Raw genomic sequence first — 12,182 nt, forward strand, 5'->3', positions numbered from 1 at the left:
TCCCCTTAGTGTCGTAACCGACGCAGTGTCTCGTTCCCCTATCTCGGGGAACAAGGGTTACATACGTAACCCGAGACGGTTTTCTACCAAGTCTGTCTGTGTGTGGAAGAACCAGAGACACAAAATAACACTCCAAATCCCAGAAAAAGGGTTTTTATAATAATAGGGGCACTTTAGGGTATGTAAACATATTGTAACAGACAGGGTTGCACAAAGTTCTGGGCCTGGTTTCTGTTAGATGTACTGCATTGGATTGTATCCTGTAACATGTTATTTTTATTGCCTCTGTACTGTATTCTTTGATTTCTCAAAGTCACAAATGTATGTATATATGTATGAGTACAATTAGAAGGTGAACTGTGAAGTGCTAAATAAACCATTTGAAATGCATATAATAGTCACTTTTAACTGTATAATATAGCTTTTAGAGCATTTTGCAATGTTTAAATGTCAAGTTAGAATTTTTGCACCCATAGTTTTTGGAATTTTGAACACTGTACGCGCCTTTAGACGGACTACATGCAGTTTCTCTAAGGCATACAAATACACACATTGTTTAATCTTCTGACACTAAAGTGTTTTTTATGATGTTAGTGGAGGTGGCACAATAAACCCTGACAGAATAGTTATTTGCTCCTAATGCATTATCTAATGCTGTTTTTTTGCGCACGCACGCACACACACACAAACACACACACACACAAACACACACACACACACACACACACAAACACATAAAGTCACTGTCTTGGATGAAATGATCTCCTGCTGAAATTCTCCAAAGCCTCTGCTGATCTTTTGAGAGACAGCCGTGACATCACAATCCAGTCCTTATTTCTACCGTGCTCCTCTCAAGGTGCTAATATGAGAGTTATACCCTGGCTAGGGTAAGCTTAAATATCCTCAGACCCTTTGAAATACATCTGGCCACCTAAAAAACAAGCCTACTGCTTGTACTGTGGTTCATGGGCGTGCAAAGAATCTTGCCAGGTCTCTTTATACCTGCTAGTATGTTGAGACCTGGCACAAATCTCCCACACGCATGAATTATAGAAAGGAACGATCTTCTTAGCAATCTGGCATTGGAAGCAGAGTGTGCTCTTCCCATAATGCTAAAAAAGGGTCTCATTGTATGTAGAAACTCTTTTTGTTGAAAAAGCCCCTAGAAATTCACTTGTCCATCTTCCAGTTGCTTTGAACCCTGCAGGTAGAATACTCCCATGCATGGCCAGAGGTTTGATACTTAGCATGACTTATTCAGCTCTCTCGGTAAACCAACACAAATGATATACCGCTCATGCCCTGTTGTAGGAATTCAAAACATCCAGACTGTATTATGTTATCAGGTATTTATTTATACAGGTCTCTGTGGAAAACAAGAACAACATTTAGACGGAGAAGAGTGCCAGAATCAGCATCTTCGTAGGAGATTTGGCTATTAAAGTTTCATACGGTCTCACAAGGTCACCCTACTGTCAGCCACATCAAGAGAATATAGAATATGCTCGCTGTAACAGGTATTACATGAGTTGCATCACATACAACATAGAAAAGGTTGTCCAGGAAATTATTTTTAGCAGGCTAGATAATTGAAATGTTCTTTCATGTTTTCTGCTGCAGTTCTATGACTAGTAAAGACTTTCACATCCATATGGCTTAAATAAAATAATGTATATGTATAGTTTAGAGTGAAAATATTTTTAGTTAGTTAGTTTGTAATAGTTTGTTATATGTTACAACAAAGCCATGTGAAGCATCTTTCAGCTTCCACACACCTCATCCATCTCAGAACAAACATGCTCTGACATCTGCTCCAACTCTTGGGAAGTGAGACTAAAAACCTTTCTGTGAGCCACTGCTATTTTATCAAATGTGTGCCTATTTTTTCTGCTCTGTAAACTGCACTTGCAAACTTAGTTGTTGTTTTTAAGCATAACATTTGACCTTTAAGGCTTAAAGTTGTGCACAATCAGGGGCATGCCATTTGGAGTGACAGGTGGCGAGCGTAGACTGTAGGCTTCATTTGGCCCTGCCTCATCTCATCCACATTTAACCCTTACCCTTCACATCTTAGCTCATTTTTAGATTGGTTGGGGACAATCGGAGTCAGGCACCGCCATGATGGCGACGGCCAGAGTGACCCACAGTAAGCTTCACAATGGCTCTTCAGTGACAACGGGGGACTCACAGAGACTAGGTTTTACGCAGTTTTTTTGCTCAGCACACTTTAAGTCCTGTGTGTTCTCACTATGAAAAACTCATGAATTGCATTTTTTACAGTAGGAAGAGCCCCTTTCTCTGTTTATGTGTCAGGGCAGCACACACAGGCTTAAATAACTAAAACAGCATGCCTCAGCTGCAGCAAACAAGGAGAGACAGAGTGCCTTCTGACCATTCATCACCCCTAATAGGTCATAGTTTACAACCTGACGTTGGGCAGACATCATCAGTCAAATACGGGGGAACCAAGGGAAAATTGAAAAACAAAAGGTGTGATGGTACAGCAGGAGTCTGGTGAGAGTAGATTATGTGATATCATCCACATTCAGCGATACAAGAACATCTAAGAAAAACTGGCACGCCTTCATAAGGCAGTGGTGGCCTAAAGATACAGAAAAAAATATTATTTATCATTTCAAAATTTTGAAAAATAGCCGCTGTCCTGCTGAGGATTTGAAAACAAACTGGACAGATGTTGATGAAGTCTTTGGCAGCTAAGAAATATTTTACATTAGATGCCTCTAACATACCAGGATTAGCCTCAGGATGAGCTTACACATGAGTGACACGTGGTCAAGCTCTTCCTGAAGCAAATCCGGGTGAGTTCTGCTCTACAATTCACCTTCATCTGCCTGTGGCTTTGCTCAAAGGTCTGTCCGTGTTTTTTTCTCTTCTGTTGAATTAGCTGAATGTGGCTTCATCTAATGTAAGCCTCCATTAAATGTTTGAGTTCAATTACTTATTCTTCGGTGGGATCTGTGCATACACATCGTCTGTTGTGTGCGCTCAGTCTGTGCATCAGCGTGTGTCCAAAACTTTTATACGACTTCAACATTTCCTCTTTCACAGCAAACCTCAGATGGAAGATAACAGAGGGATCCAGCTTGGCAGGGGATCTTTTTTCCACACTGGGGATTACAGATTCTCTGTGTTGATCATTGGCTGAGTCCAACTCATATTGACATCCAGGCAGGTTCCTGCCTGTCATTAAGATTTAATAAGACTCACCACATAGTGCCTCATTAATAGCTGCCCACAGGGCACACTTAGGACCTTTGCAAAGAAAGGGGAGAGAGCAAGCGAGCAGCAGAGAGCTGAGGATGGGGTGACTTTAAAAAGGGAGTCCACACTTTCATGTGGCTCTGCCGGATACTAATAAAGCTGGACACATGTATGTGCGTGCATACACACTACACATTTGTAAGCACATACAGTCCTTCCCAGGGCTGCACTACGTTGTGTGGCAATATTCAAACGCCAACCAATTACTTAAATTCAAAGGAAAGACTTTGAGACTTTCAGTCTAAATATTTGGGCTGAGGGAGCCAGTGGAGTTTTGGGAGTAAACACATTCTCTATGTAGCTGTGTGTGTGTGTGTGTGTGTGCGCGCGCACAGGACTGAGGGCTTAAAAATAACTCATAGACTAAATCAAAGGAAAGAGGTTTAAATTTACCCTCTAAAACATCAACCGCACAACTCCCGGAGCTGGCAGCACCAAAACTAACGTTCATGGGTATAGATCCGCATTACCGGATGTTTTCTACTCATAAAAAAACAAATCTGTTAACCAGCTCCCTTTCAGCGTGAACAATTTATTTGTCTTTTTTTACAAAATCACTCTCAACACTCACCTTACGTAACCTCCAATATAAAACTTTGTGCTGCTGTACAACTGGGGAAGTTTTTTGAGAAACCATCTCTGATGTGGGGTGAAGGGGAGTGTTGTGGGTGTAAACAAAGCATAGGCATTAGACTTGATGGGGAAAGCACTTAAAAGGCTCTCCAGTTCAGAGTCCGAAATCTGTGAAGGATAAAATCCTGTTAGGCAGCTGGAGTGTAATAAAAACAATTGAAAGTATGCACATGTCCTGTTGACATTCTGATGCGGGCAGGGGGTTGAGCTACCCTGTAGTGTTTTTAGAAGTAGCTACAACTCCTGTGTTTCTGTTTTGCATGCAAGCTAGTATTTCACAGACAGTGTGGGAATTAACTTTAATAAGTCCGCAGAGCAGGGAAAAGGGACACATGCAAAGATGAAGTCTGTTGGAAGGACAGTTCTGGATGACTGACAGAAGGCTGAAAAAACTGGCCAAACTGCTCGAAAACTCAAAGGATGTGTTTTGGCAAAATTGCAAAACACATGACACATTAGTTAATTTTTTTCCAAGTCTATACAGCAGTATCCAGATCAGAGCAACTGAATGCTGGATTCAGACAGGTCTAATTTGTAAAAAAAAAAAAAAAGAAGAAAAAAAAAACGTTTTCCCTTAACCTTTTACCACCAACTATCTCTGGCCGTAAATTTTTTTGGGTCATTATAGTATGGATTGGCCAAGTGACGAAAGGTGAACAATCATAGGAGCAATTTTCACACAGTGTATGTTTTATTTAAAGGTCTTCCATCACAACACCCACAATCCCTATTGTTACTATTTGTTATTTATGATGATAAAAGTACTGATATGGACGGATTTCAAACGGAGTCTGGTGTGTTTGGTAATGGTGATTTTGTCCTTAAATGAATAAATATAAAAATGGCTGTTTAGCCGACGTGATTTAATATAGCTTTTTGAGCCGTGTGTTGCCAATGCGCTCAGCTAAATTATGTTTTTATATTTTTTATTTGCTCTCCCGGTTGCTTACCATTGCCAGGGTAGCAACTGAAATAATAGGCAAAAGCAACAACAGTTTATGGAAAGCACAAGTTTAATTATGGTCAGATCTTGTGCCTGACTGATGGAGAAGTGACATTGATAAGCGTTGTGATTCACACATTAACGTGGGCTGTTTTTGCCAGCTTTCCTTCCTGTTTTTGGAAGCAGTGAAAGTATTTCGTTTTGCCTGTAAAACCTTGTCCGTCTTCTTCATATTTATGAAGAACTATAGTTTGCTCTTTTTATGTAAAATATGCAACTCTGGTAGATGTGTGTGGTTGGTCATGCCAGGTTAACACCACCTCTTTTATGTTAACGAGCACGTCGCTAGATTGGGAAACCCTTGATTGAATGAATTAGTTTTTAACCACTGTGAGTCAGATTATGCAAGACCGCGTTGTTAGGGTTAGTGAAGCAGGGCAACGGAAAAAAATCCTGGGCATGTTGATCTTGATTTGTGGTACAGGCCTCAGGTCTGCACCTGAACTAAAATGATTTCCAGCTTCTAACCCTTTAAATCGGAGCTCCTCCTACAGACAAACCAACTTAGCATCAACTAAGAAAATAACACATTTCTATGCAAAAATAACAAAACCAAAAAAAAAAAATATATATATATATATATATATATATATATATATATATATATATATATATATATATATAAATCAATTTTGTCATTGTTCTAAAACAGAAACATTAAAAATATAGATATATTTTTATGGTAATTTAAAAAGACTGTTCCCAAACAATGACCCACCCCCCTCATCTGTATTCCACTTGACATGGTACAGTCCCCTCTACTATAAAACCCACGGGAAGATCTCATTTCCTCTTCTGAAGGGAATTAGATTGGAGGTCTGTTGTCTGATCCACACTCCAGAGCAGAATGCAACGGCTATGCACCCATGACCTGGATGACTAGGTATCTGTGTTGCCTTCAGCTCATTCACAAACATTTCAACATGTTGAAATTATCTGAAATTATTTCTGTTAGCAAGTTAGCATTCTGTACCCACATGTGCTTACCATGCTAACATAACTTAGCCAGGGAGGCCTGGGCTACGCAATTTAACAGCAGACCTAGGACCGTGCTGCATTGGATGTGGGATGGAATAAATAATAGAACTGTAGAAAGTAGAATGTGTCTGACAGTGTGCAACCTACTCTTATAGTGCATGATTAAGCCTTTTTCCAGTAATTTGAAATATAGTAGTTCTGTATACAAGTGAACCTGTAACAGAATCTTAACTTTGCCTTAACCTTTTTTTTTGCCACACCACAATCTTTCCTGAACCTTAATCATATCATAGTTGCCATGTGCAGATATTGCAAAAATAGATACTTTAAAAACGGCAGTGGCATTGCATTTTTAATTCAAGTAAATAGTGATTTGGGGCATCGCAGAATCCTAAAAAACTTGGTTTTCCTACATTGGACAGTCAGTCAGCTGTTTGGTGCTGTACAGATACTAGCCTATACAATACAATTACTGTAGCTGAGCTTTTTCACTGCTGCTGCTGCTGGACATGAGGTTGATGAGAGCTGTGAGACACAACCATAACAGTAAAGTTGAGGGCCGATATAGCCCTGTGGGAGTGAGAACACTCACAGGTATGTTTGATTTACACGTTCTTTCTTTATTAACCCCACCTTACACAAAGTAGTAAACCTCAACACAGGCTTCAAAACATCCCTTTACAAACCGATGGGATCATATAACATAACTCTACTGTTGTTTTACAGCCTATAATGGCTACATCTGTTTTCGAGTTGCAAAATGCTTATAAAGCAGTGTTGACTATATATTGTATGTACATAGACTATGACATGCAAAACGATCATCCCCTACAGTAAACATCTGGCTTATGCATCTTGTTGTCCTCAACTTAAATAGGCAGTCTTCTCTCCTACCTTGACCTCCATACTCCTTGGAAAAAAAATAATCTAAAAACAAATCCAATTCTGACAAGGGACATATTACACGCCATTGAAAAATAAAACATGTCTCTATATAAATAAATAAATAAACCACCCTAAGACTTTCTTTAATGCATGGGGCTTTATTTTATTCAGAAGATGAACAATAGATGTAACATTGCCAACATTGCCAGGCAGAGTTGAGACTGAAGCGAACAGTGTGTGGGCGTATGTGAAGGACAAACCAGAAAGTGCTTGTTTTTAAAATGTCTTCTCCATCTCACAAACTGAGTAAAATATAGTGCAATGCCAGTCCTGCTGAAAACATATGGACATCACATTTGGAGCAGGCTTCAGAGAGCAGACGAGAGAAATGTCATGAACATAGCTCACCTGAAAAGGCCAAAGCTGTTTCATCTTCCGATCAGACCCTCAGAAGAGTGCCGTTATTTCAACAAAAAGCCATTCTGACAATATAACACTGTTCATCCTTAACCTTCATTTACTGGCATATGTTTTTGACCGATTTACAGACTTTATTCCTTGCTCTGTCTAAACGTGTTTTCAACATCCACCTGGTGTTAGTTTTTTTAATTCCAAAGGATTTCGTTTTTATACGTCCAATTATATAAATATTTGTATGAATAATGAAAAATAAGAACAAATTTGAATCTCTCCATTAAATCTGTAACCACTCTGGGATGACGTCTCAATCAATATATTCTTCTCCCTATCAGTCTCAGGTGGATGAGCATGGTAGTGGCATACTATTAGATTATTACGAAAGCAAGTCAGTCAGCAGAATTAATTTTCTTGAAAAATATGAGGGTATTAATAATCTTTGTGGGGTAAGTAGATACTGAATTTTCATCACTTTCATTTCTACATGTGAGCAGAAATCTGTTTGCTTTGATGATGGCTGCTGTCATGTTCTCTTCACTGGGTATTTGAATGAGAATTAATTTGTTAACATAAATTCTATCTGAAGTCTAAGCATGCATTCTATGAGAGGGGAAAAAAACATGTTTAGGTAGAAACATACACGTTTATACTGCTTAGTCGCAGGTCATGAAAGACTATTGCCTCACGCATTGTCATTTAGATTCAGAAATCTGCTTTTTATTGAGTGTTATTGTGTACTTCATACATTTTTCTGTGCTTGATCAAGATTAATGTCTTTATCTTCTATCTACAAAGAAGAGGCATGATCAAGCATAATGTTGTGATGTGTAGAGAGATGAAATGCTCTTCAGAGTGCAGTGCTGCTGAGAGAGACCAGGGAGTTGTGGGCTTGAAGTAACAGGAAAGGCATGGATAAAGCACAAAATGTCTAACGAAAAAATTCTTTACCATTCAAAAACAAAATAAAACATCCTCCACTTTTAAAATTTCAGTGGCAAGGTGCTGTTAATTTTATTTGAAAATCTTTATTTATTTAGCTGTCAGCCACTCAAATTTAATATGGGCATTGCAAACTCTTTTTTTTTGGAAGTTCAGTGTTGATTCTCAACTGCCAGGTGAATGTAAGTAATGTAAATATTCAGCAATGTTGATTTATGTTTTACACACTTATATAACCCTGAGGTATATTTTACCTCCATGGCCATCACCACCTTCCTCTTGACCACAGACCCCGATTTGGTTTCCACGGGCACACGCGTTAAAAAAAAAAAGTCAAATGTATTGCACTTCATAACTTTAGGAAATGAAGAGTGGCCAACAGGAACAAACACGCTTATTAACTTGATAATAAAGCCGTAAAGTCTTTCAGCTCAGATAGGATTAGAGATGAGAAGTTTATCTCACTCGTAATCGCAATCAGTGTTCATACACTCCACTTAGCAACAACAGCAGTGTTTAAAATTGAATAGTCAGTAGCCTGCTGGTAGTCTGGCACACCTGGATGCTCCGCAGCTTGAGCACCCACGGCATCGGCGCCTATGCTCTTGACGTTACAGCTGCATCACTTCCTGATTTCCCAAACTATGGCGTGGCATGAGTCCCAAAACATGGAACGTGTGTGTGTGTTAATTGTGCATCAAAATATCTTGTGGCTTTAAGTAACTCGCATTAAATCATTATTACCTTCATTTCGACAGCCCTTGTTACATTTGTATTGCCAACAAATCTCATGAAAGGAAAAAAAAAAAAGAAACATTGGTCAATTCTACTACTTCTATTTAACTTCTCTCTACCCTTTCTCAGCCTTCTAAAATCCTAAATCTTTAAAACTGGTCATATATATCTAGCTGAATTATTAAGAATAGGCTACATAATTTCCTCAAGCAGCTGGGCATTGTAGTTTTTAGAAAATGTTACTCAAAGACATTTGTTGGGGATTGTTTTCTCTTGTGGATAACTCTATTGAAGGAAAGTGTCACTCAGTGCAACAGTGTCTCATTTATGTTTATTTAATAGTTATTGGACATAAATGGAGGTTTATGGCACAGACAATAGATGCATCAGGCTTTGGCTACACAGACAATGATACTTGTTGTGTGAATGCTATTTTAAATAGAAAATGAAATGCTAGGTCTAGATAAATGCACAGAAAATATGCCAGAAGATGCAGAGAAATAGAAACAGTCACAGAGACCAAACAATTCTGCTTAACGGAAGTAGAATAATCTTTCTTAAGGGTCTTATCAATAGGGAAAGTAATTGAGGTCAGCTAGTGTAGTGCAGTCAAAATTTCCACTTCTGCAATTGTCTTTGCTATTTCAAACTTCAAACACTATCAGATTATGAAACACAGAGCAGAAAGTACTGTACCTGAGGTCAAACACATTCAAATAATGGGAATATTACTATGCTAGCTGCATAGGTAACTGATGTTTAGGCTTTAGGGATAATACAGGGCTTTCTTATTAAATGTGTTCTGTCTCTATTTTCATCATACAGATGAGGACGTAGTTAATAAGAATGCAACGCCATGCTCTTGCTGATACTGTGGATAGTGACAACAGTAAATTTGCATTCAACAGCAGCAGATGATGTCAACTGCCTAACTTCACTTAATCACCTCTGCAGAGTCATGCAAAAATATTCCTTATGTGGAGATCAAAGAATGACTCCTGCTGTCCCCTGGAACCAAAAAGGACATTTTAGAGTTATTTGTGTATCATGTCTTTCTCTTTAGCTATTGCATATTTCCTAAAAGACACCTAACTGGAAAAAGATTTAATGACTGCATTTACATACATGCAGTCTGTATTGATCGGCCTCAGATCCTATGCAGTCAGCAGATCCTGAATCACCACCATCAACATTAATGTCATAACATGCCAGTTTTAGAGACAGGCCTGTAATGGCACCACAAACAAATTTAATAGCACACTTAGTTTCTGGCTACTGTGCATTCAAACCAACCTGCAGTATTGTCATCCACTCACATGGCTGTATATGTGAATCATATATTGCTATAAGTATTTCTATGTGTCCATTTCCAAGTTCGTTGTGCTAGACATCAATTACAAATGACAAACTGATTATGGAAAAGAATATGTCTACTGGTGCCAGTAATTATATTGTTTTGCTGCTTTTGAAGTTGACTTTTTTTTTTTCTTACCCCATAAAAATCAAATATGTTATGGAGCCAAGCTCCCCTTAAAGCTTCAGAAAATCAAATTAATCACTACTATGTGGGAATTACAGTTTATTGCTAAGCCAATAGAGGTGAACCATGTCTGTAATTGCCATATAATACTGCAGCATGACTCGTTGGAAGTGAAATGTGAAAACTGCCTTGCCATCATTTTCTCTCTCATATATGTGATTTCATGCAAATGTTCTAAACCCTTGGAAAAAAGGAATAATGGCTCAGTTTTTATAATGACTTTTTATGCCACATTTCACTATTAGAGATAGGAAAGGCTTGTGCCTTAAGGACCTAAATACCACATGAAGGCTCAAAGGTAGAAAGTCCTATAGCATGCAAAATATTTGATGCTGATGTACTGCATATACAATGGTTATGGTGAGACAAAATGTAGTTAATGTTATTGCTCTTGAATGTAGAACAAAATTGCTGTTGTGTAAGCTTGTTAGTTTTGAAACTAAGAAACAACATTTTTAATCCTAGTAATAACCAGTCTTTTTGATGGTTTTGACATCCCCCCCCCTCCCCACACACACACACACGCACACACACTGAATCAAACAATTATATGAATCTTATCAGCAAAGTCTTGTAACAGAACAGTCTTCCTGTTATGCAGTCTAATCCACAAAACTCCCTTTCAATATACCTCACCATTAACAAGGTGACAGCCATGCTTTGGAAAAGAATAGTTACCAAGGAGACTATTCACAGCAAGGTCTGTGGATTACTTTGAGTAACAAGGTTTGTTTCTAAAAGTACAAATAATAAGGAAGAGAAAAATGTCTAAAAATATAATTTTAAATCTTTTAAATATCCTTTTTTGAGTACCAAAATAAATTCCATGTACAGAATGGCGTTGTGCATCATTCCTGAGCTTGACTGTTTGTTTTGAGCACAGAGAATTATATTTTTTCATTTCACATTTTGAAGAGAATTTCTTTTTTCAAAACTAATGTTTTTGCCATTCTCTGCCTTTATTTGACAGGACATAAAAAGACATGAAAGGAGAGAGCATGACACGCGGCAAAGGGCTGGAGGCCTGAGTTGAACCCTGGACTACTGCGTCGCGGAGTAAACCTCCATTTATCGGCCCCTGTTCTACCAACTGAGCTATCTTGGTGCCTGCGTGCTCATCCCTTGACACTCACTCAGAATTAAACCAACCAATCGGAGAATTAAAGGTCAGTTGTGATTGGCTGTTTGTCAGTCTTTAATACAACACCTGTAGTTATTCCCCAGAAGGGGTGTTTCTGCTAGCCTGGCTCCGTCCTCCTACATACTTCCGTTCAATTTTCCTCCAGTGCTCTGTCTGGGCTTGCAGTATATTCCTGTGTTTTTGCCGGCCAAATCTATACCGGTCCAATCAGCGAACAGAGGGAGTGGCTGAGAACGATGACGTTGAGGTTCGGTAACCTTTATTGAGTTCCGTAATGGCGGTGGTCGTTTGTGGCACCGCTGCCCAATATCCAAAATTTAAAGCCCGGGAAAGAATGATCTTTGCTGAGTTTTGTTGGTGGCCATGATGATATGGCCCTCTTCCCCACAAGGTTTGGGAAAAGTTTGATTTTTCCAGTGTTAATTTGGGTTTAAAATGTAATGTAATGTGCTTGCAAAATATAATTCTCTGTGCTCAAAACATAGTTACTTGCTCAGGAATGAGCCGCGCATATATATATATATATATATATATATATATATACACACACTCACACTCACCGGCCACTTTATTAGGTACACCTGTCCAACTGCTCGTTAACACTTAATTTCTAAGCAGCCAATCACATG

The sequence above is a fragment of the Etheostoma cragini genome, chromosome 4 (assembly GCF_013103735.1).
Source record: "Etheostoma cragini isolate CJK2018 chromosome 4, CSU_Ecrag_1.0, whole genome shotgun sequence".
Taxonomy (NCBI): domain Eukaryota; kingdom Metazoa; phylum Chordata; class Actinopteri; order Perciformes; family Percidae; genus Etheostoma; species Etheostoma cragini.